At 43.1% G+C, this 20,218-nt stretch overlaps 1 protein-coding gene and 1 non-coding gene across 5 annotated transcripts in view; both read right to left on the bottom strand.

Moving 5' to 3' along the window:
* LOC124804674 (lysoplasmalogenase-like protein TMEM86A) overlaps positions 1-20,218 on the bottom strand; it is a 469,371-nt gene that overhangs the window by 362,659 nt on the left and 86,494 nt on the right. The window lies entirely within an intron of this gene.
* On the bottom strand, positions 1,743-1,817 carry Trnat-ugu. The gene has a single exon. It is a non-coding gene; the product is annotated as a tRNA-Thr (tRNA).

Here is a 20,218-nt window from a genome sequence, read left to right on the forward strand (position 1 = left end):
CGTGTATTCTTTCTTTCGTCACTATGATCTTTGACGTACTTTTAACTCTGATTTTTGGGCGCGTAAGCGATTATTAGTTAGTTAGAGAGTCGGACCCTGAGAAGGTCAAGTCTTGGACGTAATGTTGGAAAGACGCATATTGTAGTCAGCCTATAAAATGTGAACTTTAACAGTGAAGAAGATGTTTTCAAGTATGTTTTGTATTGTGATGTTTTGTATTTTACGTGATACTGCAACAAAAGTAATAAAAAAGAAGTGTAACTTAAATTCGGAGTGCTGATTACTTTTTTACATCACCATTGTCCTGCATAAGTGTACCTTCAAAAATGGTTTGTGAAAGACATCTATAAAACTTTTGAATATTGCAGAATAAAAACCTAGGCCTCTTTGCATCTGAGCTTGGAATCATCACCACCTAGATTTTCGACGATTGAGCCATGATTTACAATGAGACCAGCGTGGGAAACACGAAAAGATGAGTGCCTAGTTTATTCATTATTACATGAAATGACTATTAACTGTGCTCTAACGACACCTGCCACATAATAACTTCGTTGTTGCCCGAAAATGCAGTTCAAATGGCTCTGAGCACTATGGGACTTAACATCTGTCGTCATCAGTCCCCTAGAACTTAGAACTACTTAAACCTAACTATCCTAAGGACATCACACACATCCATGCCCGGGGCAGGATTCGAACCTGCGACCGTAGCAGTCGCGCGGTTCCGGACTGCGCACCTAGAACCGCTAGACCACCGCGGCCGGCGAAAATGCAGTATTTAGCAGCGTGAGCAACACCACAATCATTATTAAATTTTGACCTTTGTTGCGGTAGGGTTGTTAGAGCAGCTACACATCGATCTCTGTTTTCCACTTCCCAAATTGACGCAACGCGCTGTCGGAATCGTCGCTTTGTATTTCGACTACAAGTTTTGCGGTTGCACGCTGATCGTGCACCGTCGGACGGTAATCAAAACGCCGCGCTGGCACGCTGAGCGGGTGAGGACAGCCCAGAATAGCTGGACCGCCGAGGGAGCGCTGCCAGCAGTACGCAGCGCGCCCGCCGCCAAAACTGCACGGCCCATCTGCCGTGCCGTGCCGTGGCGTGGCCTGGCCTGCCTCACGTGGCCGCAGCGCTTCCTACTCGAGTCGCCAACAGCCAAGTGCGTAGCCCCACTGGCAGCAAGCAGTCGGCTCCCGCGCGACAAGCAGGCAGAGGGCACTGACCGCCGACGTCGGCGTAAGTCACAGGCGCTCTGCGAACCGTGGCAGCTTCCTGGGGACGCTGACTTCTTACGTTTGAAGAAGGCAGCCGAAATATGAAATTCCGTTTTCCAAAACTGTTTCACTGAAGCAGATCGTACCGCGGTTCCTCCTCCAAATCGTCGCACGAACGTCAAACAGACGTCGAAATCAGTCACAACAAATGATGTCGCCCAGCAGAGGGAAGCGGAAGCCAGCTGGGCTTGACGGGATACCTACTCTATTCTACATAGAACAAGCTAAAAAAAACTTGTTCCTCTTCTAACAGCGATGTACTGAGGAGCGAAGGATCAACAAATACACGCACAAGACTTTAGGTCCGTATACAAGTTCGTAGTGTTTCTGTTTCGAATGTTAGTATTCCGGTTCCTACCGGTTCATTTATTTGTAGTTTTTTACAATTAAATCAATACAATGAAATGAATACCCTTAGCCGCATACAGGCGTTGATATACGTCAACGGGGACAGTACAAAATGTGTGCCCTGACCGGGACTCGAACCCGGGCTCTCCTGCTTACAATGCAGACGCTCTATCCATCTGAGCCACAGAGGGCACAGAGGATAGCGCGACTGCAGGCACTTATCTCTGGCACGCCTCCCGTGAGACCCACATTCCCAACTTACTGTCCCGCGCTATGTTCGTAGTGCCCCTGCCCATTACACTCATTACTCGCGGCTTTATCGATTCCCGTAAGAGTTCGGGCAATATGTGTGCATCCGCACAGGAGATGGTCAATTGGCCAGTGAGCCTTAACTATATATATTGATTTAACTGTAATTATTCTCTGAAAGAACATTATATACGTGGTGTCACCGCCAGACACCACACTTGCTAGGTGGTAGCCTTTAAATCGGCCGCGGTCCGTTAGTATACGTCGGACCCGCGTGTCGCCACTGTCAGTGATTGCAGACCGAGCGCCGCCACACGGCAGGTCTAGAGAGACGTCCTAGCACTCGCCCAGTTGTACAGCCGACTTTGCTAGCGATGGTTCACTGGCAAATTACGCTCTCATTTGCCGAGACGATATTTAGCATAGCCTTCAGCTACTTGTTCACCAATTATGGATTAAAGTTAAGTATTCCAGAAGCTACGTACTTTGTTTACTAGACTCAATTCCTTTAACTGTTCCAGACCTCACGCCAGCCTGCGTGAGCTTAAACGTGTGCCATTCGGCTATCTCATAGTGGCTTGGCTATCTTGCCAAGTCACAACAATATATATATATATATATATATATATATATATAAGTCAGTATAAATTTGAAAACGTAGTAAACCACGAAATAATGTAAATAGAGAGGTAAAAATTGACACACTTGCTTGGAATGACATGGGGTTTTATTAGAACAAAAAAAAAAGAAAAAAAAGAAAAAAGTTCACAAAACTTCCGGCAGATGGCGCTGGACAGCATAACGTCAGTGAGTGCGCATGACAATCGTGTGTAAAAGGAGCTGTAATGAGAGAGAAAATCAGATGCGCCAGCAGTCCCAGCATGTTGACGGTACCTGAAAAGGCGCTTTTAGTGAAGCTGTATTATCAGAATGGGGAATGTTCTAGTTCAGCGTTACGATCCTCTCGCCATAGGAAGGGGATTCTAACGGGTAAAGGTCCGTTGACAAATGCAGCTGTGGCGAGAATGATTTCGAAGCTCGAAGCCACGGGTTGTTTAGACGATAGACCCCGTAGTGGCCGACCGAGCACAAGGTGTAATACTGCTGAGACAGTTCCGGAAGAAATGGAGACTGTAACGGGTTCGTCTATGCACGGGGAAGTCAGCGCTCGTGCAGTTGCACGTCGCACCGGCATTCCATGCACTACTGTTTGGTTGGCACTGAGGCGTACCCTCCGATGCTACCCGTACAAAATCCATCGGCATCATGAACTGTTACCTGGCGATTTAGTGAAGCGGAGGGCATTTGCGCTGTGGACGTTTCAAAAGATGGCGGAAGATGACGATTGGTTGAGTAACGTGTTGTGGACCGACGAAGCTCATTTCACCCTCCGAGGGTCTGTCAACGCCCAAAACTGCAGAATTTGGGCTACCGAAAATCCTAGAACTGTCGTGGAAACTCCATTGCATGACGAGAAAGTCACGGTATGGGTTGGATTTACCACATCTACCGTTATCGGGCCTTTTTTCTTCGAGGAAATGCGTGATTCTGGTTTTGTAACTGCTACCGTGATGGGTGAGAGGTGCGCCGATATGTTACAGAATCGCATCATCCCCAGCCTGGCTGATAAACACATGCTGGAACGTACGATGTTTATGCAGGATGGCTCCACCCCATATTGCTAGACGCGTGAAAGATCTCTTGCGCGCGTCGTTTGGTGATGATCGTGTGCTCAGTCGCCACTTGAACTCCCAGGTCCTCAGACCTCAGTCCGTGCGATTATTGGCTTTGGGGTTGCCTGAAGTCGCAAGTGTATCGTGATCGACCGACATCTCTAGTAATGCTGAAAGACAACATCCGACGCCAATGCCTCACCATAACTCCGGACATGGTTTACAGTGCTGTTCACAACATTATTCCTCGACTACAGCTATTGTTGAGGAATGATGGTGGACATATTGAGCATTTCCTGTAAAGAACATTATCTTTGCTTTGTCTTACTTCGTTGTGCTAATTATTGCTATTCTGATCAGATGAAGCGCCATCTGTCGGACGTTTTTTGAACTTTTGTATTTTTTGGTTCTAATAAAACCCCATGTCATTCCAAGCATGTGTGTTAATTTGTACCTCTCTATCTACATTATTCCGTGATTTATTGTTTTCAAATTTATACTGACTTTTTGATCATCCAGTATATATATAGTTAAGACTCACCAGCCAATTGACCGTCTCCTGTGCGGACGCACGCACATTACCCGAACTGTTACGGGAATCGATAAAGCCGCGAGTAATGAGTGTAATGGGCAGGGGCACTACGAACACAGTGCGGGAAAGTAAGTTGGGAATGTGGGTCTGACGGGAGGCGTGCCAGAGTAAGTCCCTGCAGTCGCACTATCCTCTGTGTCCTCGGTGGCTCAGATGGATGCCGGCACGGTAGCTCAGCGTGTTCGGTCAGAGAGGCAGTGGCCCCCTGCAATAGAAAAAAAAAGAAACTGAGTAAAGGAATCAATGATCACTTTGAACGGATGTCATATGACGTCCGCCCAGACCAAAGGCAACGAACAACACGTAACAAAATAAAGAAGAAAAAAAAGATGGATAGAACGTCTGCCATGTAAGCAGGAGATCCTGGGGGTTCGAGTCCCGGTCGGGGCACACTTTCAACAATCCCCGTTGACGTATATCAACGCCTGCATCCAGCTAAGGGTATTCATTTCACTATATTGATTTAATTGTAATTTCATTCTAACGAGCTGCACCGTCACCGATGGTATCTGTTCGTTCGGGAGCCGGCCGTGGTGACCGAGCGGTTCTAGGCGCTTCAGTCCGGAGCCGCGTGACTGCTATGGTCGCAGGTTCGAATCCTGCCTCGGGTGTGGATGTGTGTGATGTCATTAGGTTAGTTAAGTTTAAGTAGTTCTAAGCTCTAGGCGACTGATGACCTCAGATGTTAAGTACCATAGTGCTCAGAGCCATTTGAACCATTTTTTGTTCGTTCGGACATGTCCGAAAGAACAGATACCAACTTCATATATATTTGTAGTTTTTTATTTGTTGTTCCCTTAAAGCGAATGTAGTGTAGGAAAATTAAAAAGGGAAATGGTTATGTTGAAGTTATATATATAGTGGGAACAAGCGAAGTTCGGTGCCAGGAGAGACAGGACTTAGGTTCAGGTGAATGCCGGGTTATAAATAAAAAGTCAATTATGGGTAATGCAGCAGTGGGCTTAATCAGAGTAAGAAAATAGGAATTCGGCTAAACTACTATGAACAGCATAATGAATGTATTAGTGGAATTCTATAGGAGGAAATGATTGAATATGGACCGGGAGAAAATGAAAGAGGAAGTCGCCTGGTAGAATTTTGCACAGAGCATAATTCTTGGTTTAAGAATCATGAAAGAAGGTTGTATACGTGGAAGAGACCTGGAAACACCGGAAGGTTTCAGATTGTTTATATAATGCTTAGACAGAGATTCAGGAACCGCATTTTAAATTGTAAGATATTTCCAGGGCCAGATGTAGACTGACCACAATTTATTGCTTATGAAATGTAGATTAAAACCGAAGAAATTCGAAAAAAAGGTAGGAAATTAAGGAGATGCGACCTCGGTAAGCTGAAAGAACCACAGGTTCTTGAGGGCTTAGTGAAGGCAGCAGAGGATCAAATATGTAAAGAGTCAAGGCCTAGTAGAAATCCTCGGAAAAAACAAAAGATAATGAATCGATGACAGGAGAAAACTTAAATATGCAACAAATGAACCAGGCGAAAGGGAATACAAACGTTTGAAAATGAGAATGATAAGATGTGCAAAACTGCTGAGCAGGAATGGCTAGAGGACAACTGCAAAGATTTAGAAGCGTATTTCACTAGCGGAAAGATAGATACCGCCTACGTTAAAATTGAAGAGGCCTTTGGTGAAAAGAACAGTAGCTGTATGGTTAGCAAGAACTCAGATGGTAAACCAGACCTAAGCAAAGAACGAAAACTGAAACGTGAAAGTAGTAGATACAGCATCTGTAAAATGGAGATGAACTTTAAAGCAATATTATACAAATGGAAGTGGACGTAAATGAGGATGAAATGGGAGGTATGATACTGCGAGAAGCATTTGACAAAGCTCTAAAACATCTAAGTGGAAAGAATGCCCCGCAGTAGACGATTTCCGTCAGAACTATTTATAGACTTTGGAGAGTCGAACATGACAAAACTCTGCCATCTGTTGTGAAAGACGTATGAGATAGGCGTAACACCCTCAGATTTCAAGATGAATGTAGTAATTCCAATTTCAAAGAAAGGAATTCCAACAGAAGCGAAAATTACCGAACTATCAGTTTAATAAGTCATGGTTGGAAAACACTAACACGAATTCCTTACAGAAGAATGGAAAAACAGGTAGAAACAGACCTCGGTGAAAATCAATTTGGATTCCGGAGAAATGTAGGAACACGCCAGATATACAGACCGTACGACTTAGCTTAGAAGAATGGGGCGGGGGGGAGGAGGAGAGGGGAGTCCACTGGGACAATAACCCTGGGTTCGGTGTGGGGCGGCGGTGGGGTGGGGTGGGTGGACTGCTGTGTCCTGTTGTGGGGTTGTGGACCACTGAGGGCTACGGCGGGACGAAGCCTCTCCTTCGTTCCTAGATCCCCAGTTCAATACACAATACATACGCAATACACTAGACACTTCCGAATATGTAACCCATCCTGCATGATTGCATGATTTACAACATTATTTTTACTAACTTCTTTCTATGGTACGTCTGCTACTGCCATCGCTATCGTAACGTAGCTGCCTATTAGTGATCATAGAGTGGTGAAGGATTCTTTGTAAATCTGAAACAGACAGACAGAAAGAGAGCGCGAAGGGTGATTCACAACTGAGCTGTCACTGCGTATCTAGCGACACGGACACGCGTCCTGTTTGACTCAGCACGCCAAGCTACTTGAGCCTGGGAAGATTCTGTAGAGTTTCTATATTGGTCGTTGTAAAAATACTGCGCATATTTACAACTGAAGTGAGATTAGATCGCGATACGTACAACACGGCGCGTAAGATCTAAACGGGTTCACAAACTTGCTTTCGTCGCTAGCTGAGTGTATGTCGTGAATTTGCATGCTGTGGACTTAAATTACCGCAGTTAAGTATATTTTAGTTTACAATATAAAAATTTGCTCGTAAAACATTTCACGTACTTTGGCTTTTAGCAGAGCACGCTAGACGTCTCAACCCTAGATTACTGAACTCCCGTAAAATTTACGGTTGCACTTCGCATTTCTTTGAAGTTTGCGGCCATGAGCGACACGTCTCTTGAGTAACTTTATGGCAAACATTGCTGTTAACAACTATGTAATTATCTATTGCCTGACTCCAGCGGTTTGCTAACACTGGAGCTCTAGTGGTAAATATTACGAATGTTTAGTAATGGTGTGTTCTCTAATAGATGACGTATTTGTTTTATTGCTTGGAAATTCTTAGTGTGGCATCTCAGATGAATTATCAATCAGTCACAGTTAGAGGGGTGTTAGTTTACATCACACTGGCCTTCATCGTTGTTATTCCGTCTTCTCCTACTTAAAATAGCACAAAATGGATGGCGCTGAATTTGATTTTGACACTTTAACATACTGGGAGATTTGCTTGAAATACTTCACCTCAGCAGCAGCAGAACCTGCAACAACCTCGAGCGAGGAAAGTGTGCTCGTTTTGCTCTTCGAAAAAACGAAGAAATAAGACGACATTTTGTTGCCGTTATTCAAGAGCAATTTGTACAGAATATCGAGCTAGGTCTTGCTTAGATTGTAATAATAGTGTCTAAGGCAGAAAACTCTTCTCATCATGAGCAGGAAAATTGTCATTCTAGGGTATAACAGACTTTTTTTACGTATTTTGTATGTAACATACCACTGGAGATCTAATAATGGTAATTAACTAGCCCATAACCTATAAATTATGGCTAACTTTGAATAAACTTTTAGTAAAATTTGCGACTTTTTAGTAACATTTTTTCCCCTTTAGTGTGCTATGGTTAAAAAAGATGTAGTCACAAGGCGAGACGGTTCCCTCAGTTAAGTCGTAACGTAGTTCGAAGGCCACTTTGTATTTCACATCTCCTTGTGAGTGGCTGCTTAATTCAGTTCAAAGGTCGGAGGGAAACGAAGGCATACACCTTCAATAAGACCATGCTTTGTGAAAGACTGTGGTGATCAAACCAAATCTTCGAACTGTTGACAGGTTTACCTATCCAAAATGCCACACACCAAGTGATCTCAAAGAAAGCGACAGCCCACAGAAATTCGTTCTAGAAGTTTAGAGGTAGAGGTAATCGTTGGTTGCCAATAAATTATCGTGGATCTACGCACCTGCTCGAATACTGGATAAAGTTCTGTTTATAATATCTTTCTCAGTCGTTGGTTTTTCTAAGTCTAGTCTGATGGAAGTCTAAAGACGTTGGGCCACAAGTATTTAGCGTCTGACTACTGCCATCACTTGCAATTCAACATCTGTGTCTTCCACTGTAACAGTCATTAATGAATATTTTGCTGCACACACTGCCTGTTGCGGCTGATACCTATGACTCGACAGAGCTCCTTAAGAAGCTCAACACTGCATGAGAATGGCGGAAGTTGCTCTCTCCGCTGGGCACATGACCTTGTATCTTTGATCAAGAAGAACTGGACAAATAGTCCACATGTGTGTAGTAACGATACCGTTATCAGCTGTATTTATTGGTTTTATTTATATGCAAACAGTTTACGTGTTTGCAGACACAATCATCAGGCCTCTTTATTTGCCTCTCTATCTGGTTTACAGACGGGAATCGTCACCACACTTTTAATAGGTCAAGAATCAATCAGCGCTCACAAAATAATTTTATTGTCTGGTGCGTATGGCAGCAGCGCATCAAAACACTGAAGTGTGGTGGTGACTCCCATTGTATACATGGTCACCCTGAGTCATGTAGGGGCGTGAAGAAGGTGTATGGCAACGTTGAAAGCGGTTGCACATGAATAAAACGAATACAATTGAAGGTGTTATTGGTACTACACCACAATGCAACAGATGTTGTCCCATTAGTCATCAGAAGATGGATGTACGGCAATAGTACGAAGCGTCATGGTTTTAACCAACACGGTTGGGAGTGTCAGCGATCTTACTTGTGATGATTACGTATGAAGAAGCAGTCACGATTGCAAAATCTCATTTGCTGGGGCTGGCGGACCCGAGCACGGAGTCATTTAAAGGCAATGAGATGTTCCATTGATGGGTGCGGCTTATGACGTTGGAGAGCCCGCTTATTATCTCTAATGGCCTCTGCAATTTCTGATGACCACCGTCGGAGCGGGCCGAGGAACAGAGGATCGCTAAATCAGCTGCTGAAAGAATGGTTGTATTCTGTACTGCCTCAACGATACCTCCATGCGGAGGGAAGCAATGGGCGACAACAGAGGCGAAAGCAGTGCTGAGAGCCCATCTGGGTAGGCGTCTAGAAGACTGATGGTGAGGGAGGGATAGGATGACAGACATGGTCACTGTCACACAGGTGGTTGTGGATGGATGGGAGAAGACAAGGGCTACAAATGGAAAGGTCAATGACCGAGATAGTTCCTTGCAAAACACTGAAGTGTGTAGCGGTACCAGTACTCACGATGCAAAGGTCTAGTTGAGGCAATAACTTTTCGAGATCTTTACCGCGGCCGGTGATCGTGGTTCCACCCCACAAGGGTTATGGCCGTTGAAATTTCCCGAGATTAGGAAAGGTGAGGGGAGCTGAGAAATCAATGCAAAAAATATGTTCTAAGACACTTCACCACTGGGAGGTAGGTAAACATTGCAGATGATAATATCCTGAAATGCCCATACCCGTTCCACCACAGCCTCCAAAGGTGTGTTAAGAGGCACATGTTCGCTATATAGTGTGTCCAGAACATATGTGCAAATTCCTCCCAACACCCTATCATAGATAGCACAATTCTTATAACCTCTGTGGTATCTGCAGAGGGCCAGCGTCCGTGTTGCTGGAAACAAAGTCTCTTGAGAAGCAATGCAGAGGCAGGGAAAGTGTTTAAAAGATGCCGTAGCTCTGTCAGATGGTGGAAAAAACCGCTACAATTCCACTGGAGAATAATGTTGTCGATGTAGTTTGAGGCCATGAAGGGGCCAAGGAGGCAGGTTATGTCCTACTGTCACCTGTTGGCACTGGTTGAGTGTTTATGGCATCAATATACATAGGTTCCGGGTTCTGGGTGGTGTGGACTGGGGACTAAGGTACCATTGGAATCTTCTCCTTTGCCACAGTACTGGAACAGGCAGTATCTGGTGGCGTGGGGGGCACTGGGATTTCCTTCTTCGAGACAGTCATTATGTTCAGCTAATTAATCAGGAGTGTCTCTTTGGCGTTAAGGTATTAGATGGTGCAAGTTAGTTTAAACACACGCAATTCTGCGGTCTCGTCGCGGATTGGCTACCGTCTTATGGTCATAGCTCTCGAACAGTAGTTACGATACTCTATTTGCCACCACCCCCTGCCCTGCCCTTCTCTGCTCTCACTTTGTTATCAGGCTGTTTCTCTGCACCCTGTATGGCCAGTGTGGATCCAAAGGAGGAGGAAGGGAGAGGGGTTGTCAAGGGGTCATGAAATTACTGAAGTGTTTTTTTTTTTATATACGTAAAATTTCAAATCTTTCGAGTAACTTTCAAAGAATAATACAGAACTGAAAGATCGAATCTCGAAAATGCCAAGAGAACCTATGTTTGACACAGATGCTTTCTTGAGGGTCCGCCGATGTGGGTGGTTCTGTACACTAACCGCCGGCAGAGAATTTTCTAGCCAGAAAGAGACACACACTAACACGCTGACCGTCCGTGCTTTATCTAAATTGTAGTTTAATGCTAGACATTCGCTTGCATATAGACATTCTAGTTTCATTACGTATTGCAATACTTTATATTTTGCATTGTAGGCTGGAATTTTTTATTGGAACTTTTCATTTACATCGTACAACTTTCCCATTTTTACATTCTGTTCTACGGCAGCTTTATCCAAACCATTTCACTTAATTATCTCCCCAAGTCATTTAAAGTTTTTAACCTTCTCTGCTTGGCCAATATCTGTTTTCAGAAATTGCTGTGCATTGTTAATGTTTGCAGAAAGTTTAGTTTTCATGCAGAAGATCTTGCTGAAAACCCAAGGAAATTCTGGTCTTACGTAAAATTGGTAAGCGGGTCGAGGGCTTCCATCCAATCACTCACTGATCAGTCTGGCCTGGCAACGGAAGACAGCAAAACGAAAGCTGAAATTTTAAATTTAGCATTTGAGAAATCTTTCACGCAGGAGGATCGTACAAACATACCGCCGTCTGAGTCTCGTACAGACTCCCGTATGGAGGACATAGTGACAGATAACCCTGGGGTTATGAAGCAGCTGAATGGGTTGAAAATAAATAAATCGCCAGGTCCTAATGGGATCCCAATTCGGTTTTATAGAGAGTACTCTACCACATCGACTCCTTACTTAGCTTGCATTTATCGCGAATCTCTAGCCCAACGCAAAGTCCCGAGCGACTGGGAAAAAGCGCAGGTGACGCCTGTATATAAGAAGGATACAAGGACGGATCCTCAATATCCTTAACATCGGTTTGTTGCAGGATTCTCGAACATATTCTCAGTTCGAATATAATGAATTTCCTTGAGACAGAGAAGTCCATGCATCAGCACGGCTTTAGAAAGCATCGCTCCTGCGAAACGCAACTCGCCCTTTTCTCACATGATGTCTTGCGAACTATGGATGAAGGGTATCAGACGGATGCCATATTCCTTGACTTCCGGAAAGCGTTTGACTCGGTGCCCCACTGCAGACTCCTAACTAAGGTACCAGCATATCGGATTGGTTCCCAAGTATGTCAGTGGCTCGAAGACTTCTTAAGTAATAGAACCCAGTATGTTGTCCTCGATGGTGAGTGTTCATCGGAGGTGAGGGTATCATCTGGAGTGCCCCAGGGAAGTGTGGTACGTCCGCTGATGTTTTCTATCTACATAAATGATCTTTTGGATAGGGTGGATAGCAATGTGTGGCTGTTTGCTGATGATGCTGTGGTGTACGGGAAGGTGTCGTCGTTGAGTGACTGTAGGAGGATACAAGACGACTTGGACAGGATTTGTGATTGGCGTAAAGAATGGCAGCTAACTCTAAATATAGATAAATGTAAATTAATGCAGATGAATAGGAAAAAGAATCCCGTAATGTTTGAATACTCCATTAGTAGAGTAGCGCTTGACAGTCACGTCGATTAAATATTTGGGCGTAACATTGTAGAGCGATATGAAGTGGGACAAGCATGTAATAGCAGTTGTGGGGAAGGTGGATAGTCGTCTTCGGTTCATTGGTAGAATTTTGGGAAGATGTGGTTCATCTGTAAAGGAGACCGCTTATAAAACACTAATACGACCTATTCTTGAGTACTGCTCGAGCGTTTGGGATCCCTATCAGGTCGGATTGAGGGAGGACATAGAAGCAATTCAGAGCCGGGCTGCTAGATTTGTTACTGGTAGGTTTGATCATCACGCGAGTGTTACGGAAATGCTTCAGGAACTCTGGTGGGAGTCTCTAGAGGAAAGGAAACGTTATTTTCGTGAATCACTACTGAGGAAATTTAGAGAACCAGCATTTGAGGCTAACTGCAGTACAATTTTACTGCCGCCAACTTACATTTCGCGGAAAGACCACAAAGATAAGATAAGAGAGATTAGGGCTCTTACAGAGGCATATAGGCAGTCATTTTTCCCTCGTTCTGTTTGGGAGAGAAGATGCTAGTTATGGTACGAGGTACCCTCCAGCACGCACCGTATGGTGGATTGCGGAGTATGTATGTAGATGTAGAGAAGTTTTTGAACCGGTCCTACTTAGCTATTTGTTCTAAAAGATTAATTTGTTGTTATTACTGAAATTGTAAACATGCTAAAAGTGAAGGTAATTAGAAGTTCTACTTGGAACCGTTGGGAGGGGTTGGTGTGATGGGGGGCAGGGGGGGGGGGGGGGGGAGGGACGAGAGGGAGGGAGGGAGATATCATTAAACCGTCACCTCTCCTCCAGAAACGAAACTTGGATGTGCGTATGGGCAAATGACGGCGATATATCACAGGAGTGACGAATTCAAGAGTCGAAGATTATCAATTTCCAAATGTGGTGTTACTGCAAAAGGAGATGGACGAAGTTCGGTAGTTGGTCATCACCACTGAAGTTAAGATTGAAAGGGCTGAGATTTATCTGAATGCAACGTCACAGCGGCCCAGCTTCAATGCTGTCGGTGTTAACACAGACCCCGCCGAATCCACGTCACAGCACGGGCGGACGTCACGCGCCCGCGGGCAGAGCAGAAGTGGCAACGGAGACCGACCCCACGTCCCACGCACGGCCTGGATATTGACTGCTGGTCCGACCGAGTCGGGGGTCAAGTGAACGGATTCGCGGCTGGTCCGCCGCGGGGGGCGGCCAGATGCAACGTCCTGCCCACACCGATACGTGTCCGATAAATGTGCGCCCGTCTGCAGCACCGTTGGACAGGATCGACCGTCACTTCACTTGTTAAGAAACTCGTTCTGTACTTCTAAAAACACCCTTTTAAATAATAAAACATGACATATACTAGGAATCTGATTACCCCTGTTAGTCATGAACGAAAAAAAATAGGTAATTCAGTGCAATTATTATATAGATGCGATAAATCACTTTAACGGGGGCCAAATGAACAATTAAAGTCAATATAATTCCAGTAAACGTGCAAAAGTAAAAACAAATTATTGTAGGGGCCCATACAGACATCGCGCATCTGCTAGATGCCCACGAAATACGTAATTTTGTTTTGAAGCTGACAGCCAATGAGAAAATAGGTGCAGTTTTCAATCAGCAATGGCGGACAGCATCAGCTGGTAATATACTTAATCTTATGGCAGCTAATTTTACTACACAAAAAATAAAATATGTACTCCCTCCAAAAGAAGTTACAAACAATCATTAAAATAAAATTATAATGAGCAGCAAGATGTCTGAGAAGAATTTAGAAAGAAAATTATTAATTGAACTGTCAACAAGACGAAATAATGGAAAGAATATTTATTGGAACTAAACAAAATTGAGATATTGTGACAGTATTTTTAAAATATTTAATTTAACTGCAATTGTCTTCAATTTTGAAATGAGAGAGAGCGTAATAATTTACTTTTAATGTCTTAACTCAATGAGATGACGTCAGCGGTGGTCCGCGCGGATGATGTATGAAGTGAATCCTGGTTCGTGGCGTGAAGATAATGATGGATCCTCCTGTTTCATTAATATTCCAGTTACGGCTGTGGTTCAGGTCTCCGTTGTAGTCGAATCAGCTAGCGGCACTGGCGCGATAATAATAGTTCCAGAATGTGCGTTGTCGTTACGCGCGCGACGTTTTATTATTAAAAGTTTATTGATCACGCGGTGCGGGTAGGTCGGAATTATGCAATGTCTTTAGTATTTACGATATTCTTTCACCGTGATGCCACAGGAAAACAGTCACATGTGTTCATCACTATAACAGTCCGTTAAACATCAGTTCGATTTACGTCGTCGTCTTTAAGACAGTTTGGACGATATAATAAATGTTTCTTGATCAAATCACAGCACTGTTCTTTTACTTAACATTTTGGTTTGTTCCACTTTTACAGTGTCTCCACACGACAATGGTGTCTGATTCATGGCTAATCGTCACAAGCTCACATAGTTTGTAAAATCGTCACCGCAAACACTCGATATACTTTTCAGGTTTTACTGTTCACTTAATAATGCACGATCTCCTATTAACACAGCGGACACACTGTAATTAATTGTTCCTCCGCGTATCACCGTCTTTCACACCGATCTTTGCAACGTTTTTCACCCACGAACCGACCACGTACCACACCAACTCGCACGCTCTCTATCTATAGTCGTTCGCTCTCTCTCTCTCTCTCTCTCTCTCTCTCTCTCTCTCTCTCTCTCTCTCTCTCTCTCTGACACAGAACTTCTCGTAGACTAATCAAAGATTTACAAAGCACATAGAACCAGAACATTCATATTTGTACAATATAAAATATAAAACAGTAGCAAAATGAATGAAGAAACAATGTGACGTATTAACAAATAAAGAATAGTTGAAATAAATTATACATACGTACTATGACGAGGTAATGCGCAAAAGAAAAAAAATATTATCGACTTTCGGGGAAAGCAATGTTCTTACACACTGTGTCGACACCGATATCTCTTATAGCTCGTCTCGACTTTCTCGTGACAGATCCGTCCATGCTTTTCATAATTGAAGAAGCGCTGTGTAATTAGCATACAGCTGTTACACCAACTATATCGCTGATAAAGAATGTGTGATATTGTGCTAACGATGAGGGATAACCCTCTCTTAAATGCAACAAATTTCATAGTCTCGGCAATCACAGACACGATGAAACAAGCTCAGAAATAAAGCCGCTTCAGCTGTAAACTCCTTCCATTCTTAGGCAATACCGGTTTTACAGCACTTACACCTCCATCTTCCGATGCAAATCTTTATACAAACGGAAAAACAATCATGCAGAAAAAGAAATAATCCCAATCTAAAATGAAACCGTAATGAAAAATATACTCACTGGAGTCAACTCGTGATGTGCAGAGTGTAGTGAGTGTTGATTGTAGACATTTTTATATACGTAGTATCGTAGTATGTACACACATCAGAGTGCTAGTTTGTTTTTCTGTGTCGAATAGTCTTCCCACAAAAGCGTCACAAACTTTACGAGCTGATGCATTCTGCACCGTCGTAATTGCACCACTGAAGTGGACTACGCCTATCAGTACAGACTAACTATTTTGCGTCCACGCATCCACAATTCACCTGACCTGCTGCCCTCGGTCGAGGAGGAGAGGGGGGGAGGGGGGGAGGGGGAGAGCATTAAGGCTTGCAGTTGCCACGCGTGCTTGGCGGTACTAACCAACCTAAAACCGTACTCCTCCCAATAGCTACAATTATTAGTCTGAAAAAAGGTGAATACTGATGTAAAGTTGTGCAGTGAATGTCCTCAGTCAGCAGTACAAATATCTGCACTTATATGGGCAACACCCTGTATCTAACATACCGGAAAACCCGGCAGTCATTGTAGTAGTCCCATGTAACAGACTATCCGAAAAAATTCCTGTGTCTTAAAAGTAATAAGGTATAGGGGAGAACGCTCCCGTAAAACCTGTGGAGAAGTGGTAAACAATAAAGAGGAATTTCACATAATGTCACAACAGATAAAATGGAGATGTAAGACACACCGAAAGCCAACATGTAGAGGTGAACACCAACTGTCATATGCTTTCTAGGTGACAATCCACTGATTAAAAGTTTTTCCGCCATAATAGTAGTATATCAAGGAAAATCGACAGCAGTGTAGGAATATGCACCGTATTTTTCTCTTTTGGGTGCACCACACGTATTTCTCTTCCGACTATCATACCATGCGCAAGTTAATTGTGTTGCTAGGTAAACCTTCAGGTTATGATTAACACCTGCTTCATATAATATCCTCTTTACTTTAGGTTTTAATGGTAATCCCTACACTGTAGTCCATTTTCCTTGACATACTGCTATTATGGCAGCAAATCATGTTTTTAGCAGGTGGACTGTCACCTACGCGGGTCGCTCCAAAAGAAATGCACACTATTTTTGTAAAAATACAGCTTTCATTCTGCGTGTGTCAAAGTTTTACAGTGTGTAGATTAGGGTGTCCATTCGTCCCGTTTTTCTCGGGACAGTCCCGTTTTTTACCAAAATGTCACGCTGTCCCGAAAGTTTTTTTTGGGGACGCTCGAATGTCCCGTTTTTTATATGATTCCGCTTGGCTAGAGTATTTTACGTTACTGTTTGTTTGACTTGCTATTAACTGCGCAATTATTTACGCTAGGAAGCGTGTGATGCTTTCAGCATACTCCAAACATGTAACGAACTGTCAAAAATCGCAAGTAATTTTAAACGCACTATAGGTTACAAATAACAACGAAGATTCTTCTCTTCTAAATCGATCCACTGAATCCGTCCTTTCGGTCCATAGATAGTCTGCACCACTGATACTTGCTCTCTGGCTTTCGTCACCACACTGTTAAATGTTTTGCACTGTGCAATCACTGTTTCATTATGCCAAAACGAAAGTGTAATTTTAACAGCAATATAAAAAGCGAATTTCCTTTTTCACTGCTAGGGGAGAAACTGTAGAATGTACGTTGTGCAGATCAAAGTTTGCTGTTGATCATGGTGGAAGGTCTGACACTGTGAATCACATTAAGACGATGAAACATCGCATGAGTGATCAAACGAAAAGAGCAAATAAATGCGTGAGTGACTCGTATGTAAACTTAAAATCAGTAACAGAAATGGATAGGCAGTTGGCAGCACAAGAAGCTACGTATGCATACCACAGTGCTATGCACAACTATAGCTTTAAGTCAGTGGATTGTACTACAGCAGTTGTTAAAAAACTTTTCAATCCTAACTTCACATGTGGACACACAAAATGTAATGCAATCATTTCAAATGTTATTGCACCGTATGCAGCTCAGCAGGTTTTAAATGAACTGAAAAGTGCTCGATTCATTTCTGTAATGATTGATACATCGAATCATCTGGATTTGAAGTTGGTTCCTCTCCTTATCAGGTATTTTCACCCTGTAAATGGCATCACGGTGAAAGTGCTCGAATTGGTTAATTTAGCTGGATAAACTTCAGATTTACTTCAGAATTATGTGCTGGAGGTTTTAAAGAAATATGATGTTGGGGGAAGGTGATTGCAGTTTCTGCAAACAACACTAACACCAATTTTGGTGGCAAGCAGAGGAAAGGAAAAAATTTGTTCTATAAACTGCAACAGAACGCAGTGAATAATGTAGTAGGTGTTGGCTGTCCAGCACATGTGGTGCACAATTCCTTACAAACTGGCTCAGATTGCCTACCCATCGACTGCCAATTGATTGTAAACAAAATCTACCAGCATTTCCACATATATACAGCAAGGCTTGAATCTCTGAAGTCATTCTGTAAGTTTACTGAAACTGAATACAAAACTGCACTTGGGCACAGCAAGACAATGTGGCTATCTCTGCTACCAGCATTGGAAAAGACTTGTAGAGATATTTCCTGCTTTGAAATCATATTTCATTTCCCTTGATAAGTGTCCTGTTATCCCTAAACAATTCTTTGATAACCCTGTGTCTACTGTTGTTCTGCATTTTCTTGTTAGCCGGCTAAAACCCTTCTCCACAAGAATTAAATGTATTGAGAAACAATAAATCACAATAGTGGAAGTTTATCAAGAAATAAACAAATTATTGAGCAAATTACAATGTAGAAAATCTGAAAGATTTCTCACATCCTTTGTACATGAGACTCCAAGAAACCTGGAAGAAGAGGGTGAAATTACTGTAGAACAATTTCATATTTATGCTGATATCTTCTATGATTCTTGCATTGCGTATATTAAAGAATGGTGTTTACCATTTCTCACACCTTTTAAAGCATTTGACTCGATTAATACTGAAAAGGAGCAGCTACAGTGGAAGGATATTCAGAACTGTTGTGTTTTTGTTAAAAGTATTGTACCAAATTTTCCTGTTGATGAAGACAAACTGTTCGATGAATTTTCATCGGAACTTCATAAAAAGTGAAGAAGGAGACAAAGCAAGTGTTACTGCAACATGGTGTAAAATATTTGGTTATTTCAAAAGTAAAAACATGAACATGAAAAACATGATTCATTTGGTGGAGTTTTGTCTGGCAATTCCTGGGTCAAATGCTGCTGTGAAACGTGTGTTTTCGTTTGTGAACTCTTTGTGGTCAGATGAAAAAAGCAGAATGAAAGTTGAAACAGTGAGGGCCTTGCTCATTGTCAAAACACACTTTAATGGTGTATCGTGAACCGACTTTTATGATACAATTTCAAACGAAAATGTACTTCTTGATAAAGTACATAAAAGTGAAAAGTACGGTGATAGTGTGGCAGAATAATTGTAAAAAGTGATTTGGGATCATCTGAGTGCACGTTGTAGAGGTAAACTTGTATGTGTGTTAAATTTAGTCAATACAATATTTATGTCCCGTTATTTTTCTTCATTGTCCCATGTTTTTCTCTAATTTTAAATGTCCCCTTTTTCAATGAAAATGAAATGGACACCCTAGTGGTAGATACATCCTTCCCGCTTGTTTTCAAACTTAGTTCAACCTGTTTCCCTGAGTGGCGCCATCACAGCACGTTTTCAAGATGGCTGCTACACTTGACGTTCGTCAGAAGCAACGTGCTGTCATAGAATTCCTGTGCTGTGAAAACGAGACCGTGGGAAAAATCCACAAGAGGGTGAAAAAGGTGTATGGAGATGTTGCTGTCGATCGCAGTACAGTTAGTCGGTGGGCAAGCAGGTTACGTGACCAAAGCGGGCACGGCAATATTGAGTTGGTGACTGCTGACAGACGCATCACAGTGAACGAATTGTCACGCTACGTTGGAATAGGGGAAGGAAGTGTTTGCAGAATACTGAAAGTGTTGGCGTTAGAACAGGTTTGTGCCAGGTGGGTTCCCAGGATATTGACAGTGGCTCACAAAGAAACAAGAAAAATGCTATGTAGCGAACTTTTGGAACAGTACGAGAATGGTGGAGATGAATTTCTTGGAAGAATTGTGACAGGTGATGAAACATGGCTCCATCATTTTTCACCAGAGACGAAGAGGCAATCGATGGAGTGGCATCATGCAAATTTACCCAATAAAAAAAATTCGAAACCACACCTTCTGCTGGAAAAGTTATGGCTATGGTGTTTTTCGATTTCGAAGGACTCTTGCTTGTGGACATCATGCCAAGTGGAACCACCATAAATACTGATGCATATGTGACGACACTGAAGAAACTTCAAGCTCGACTGAGTCGTGTTCGACCACATCGGCAAAAGCAGGATGTTCTGCTGTTGCACGACAATTCACGGCCACATGTCAGTCAAAAAACCATGGAAGCGATCACAAAACTCGGATGGACAACACTGAACCACCCGCCTTGCAGTCCTGACCTGACTCCATGTGATTATCATCTCTTTGGGAAACTGAAAGACTCTCTTCGTGGAACAAGGTTTGAAGATGATGACTCCCTTGTGCACGCTGCCTAACAGTGGCTCCAACAGGTTGGTCCAGAATTTTACCGTGCGGGTATACAAGCGCTGGTTCCAAGGTGGCGTAAGGCAGTTGAGAGTGATGGAAATGATGTGGAGAAATGAAAATATTGTTTCTGAAGGATGTATCTACACACTAAAACTTTCGAACAT

Source organism: Schistocerca piceifrons, chromosome 7 (assembly GCF_021461385.2).
Source record: "Schistocerca piceifrons isolate TAMUIC-IGC-003096 chromosome 7, iqSchPice1.1, whole genome shotgun sequence".
Taxonomy (NCBI): Eukaryota; Metazoa; Arthropoda; class Insecta; order Orthoptera; family Acrididae; genus Schistocerca; species Schistocerca piceifrons.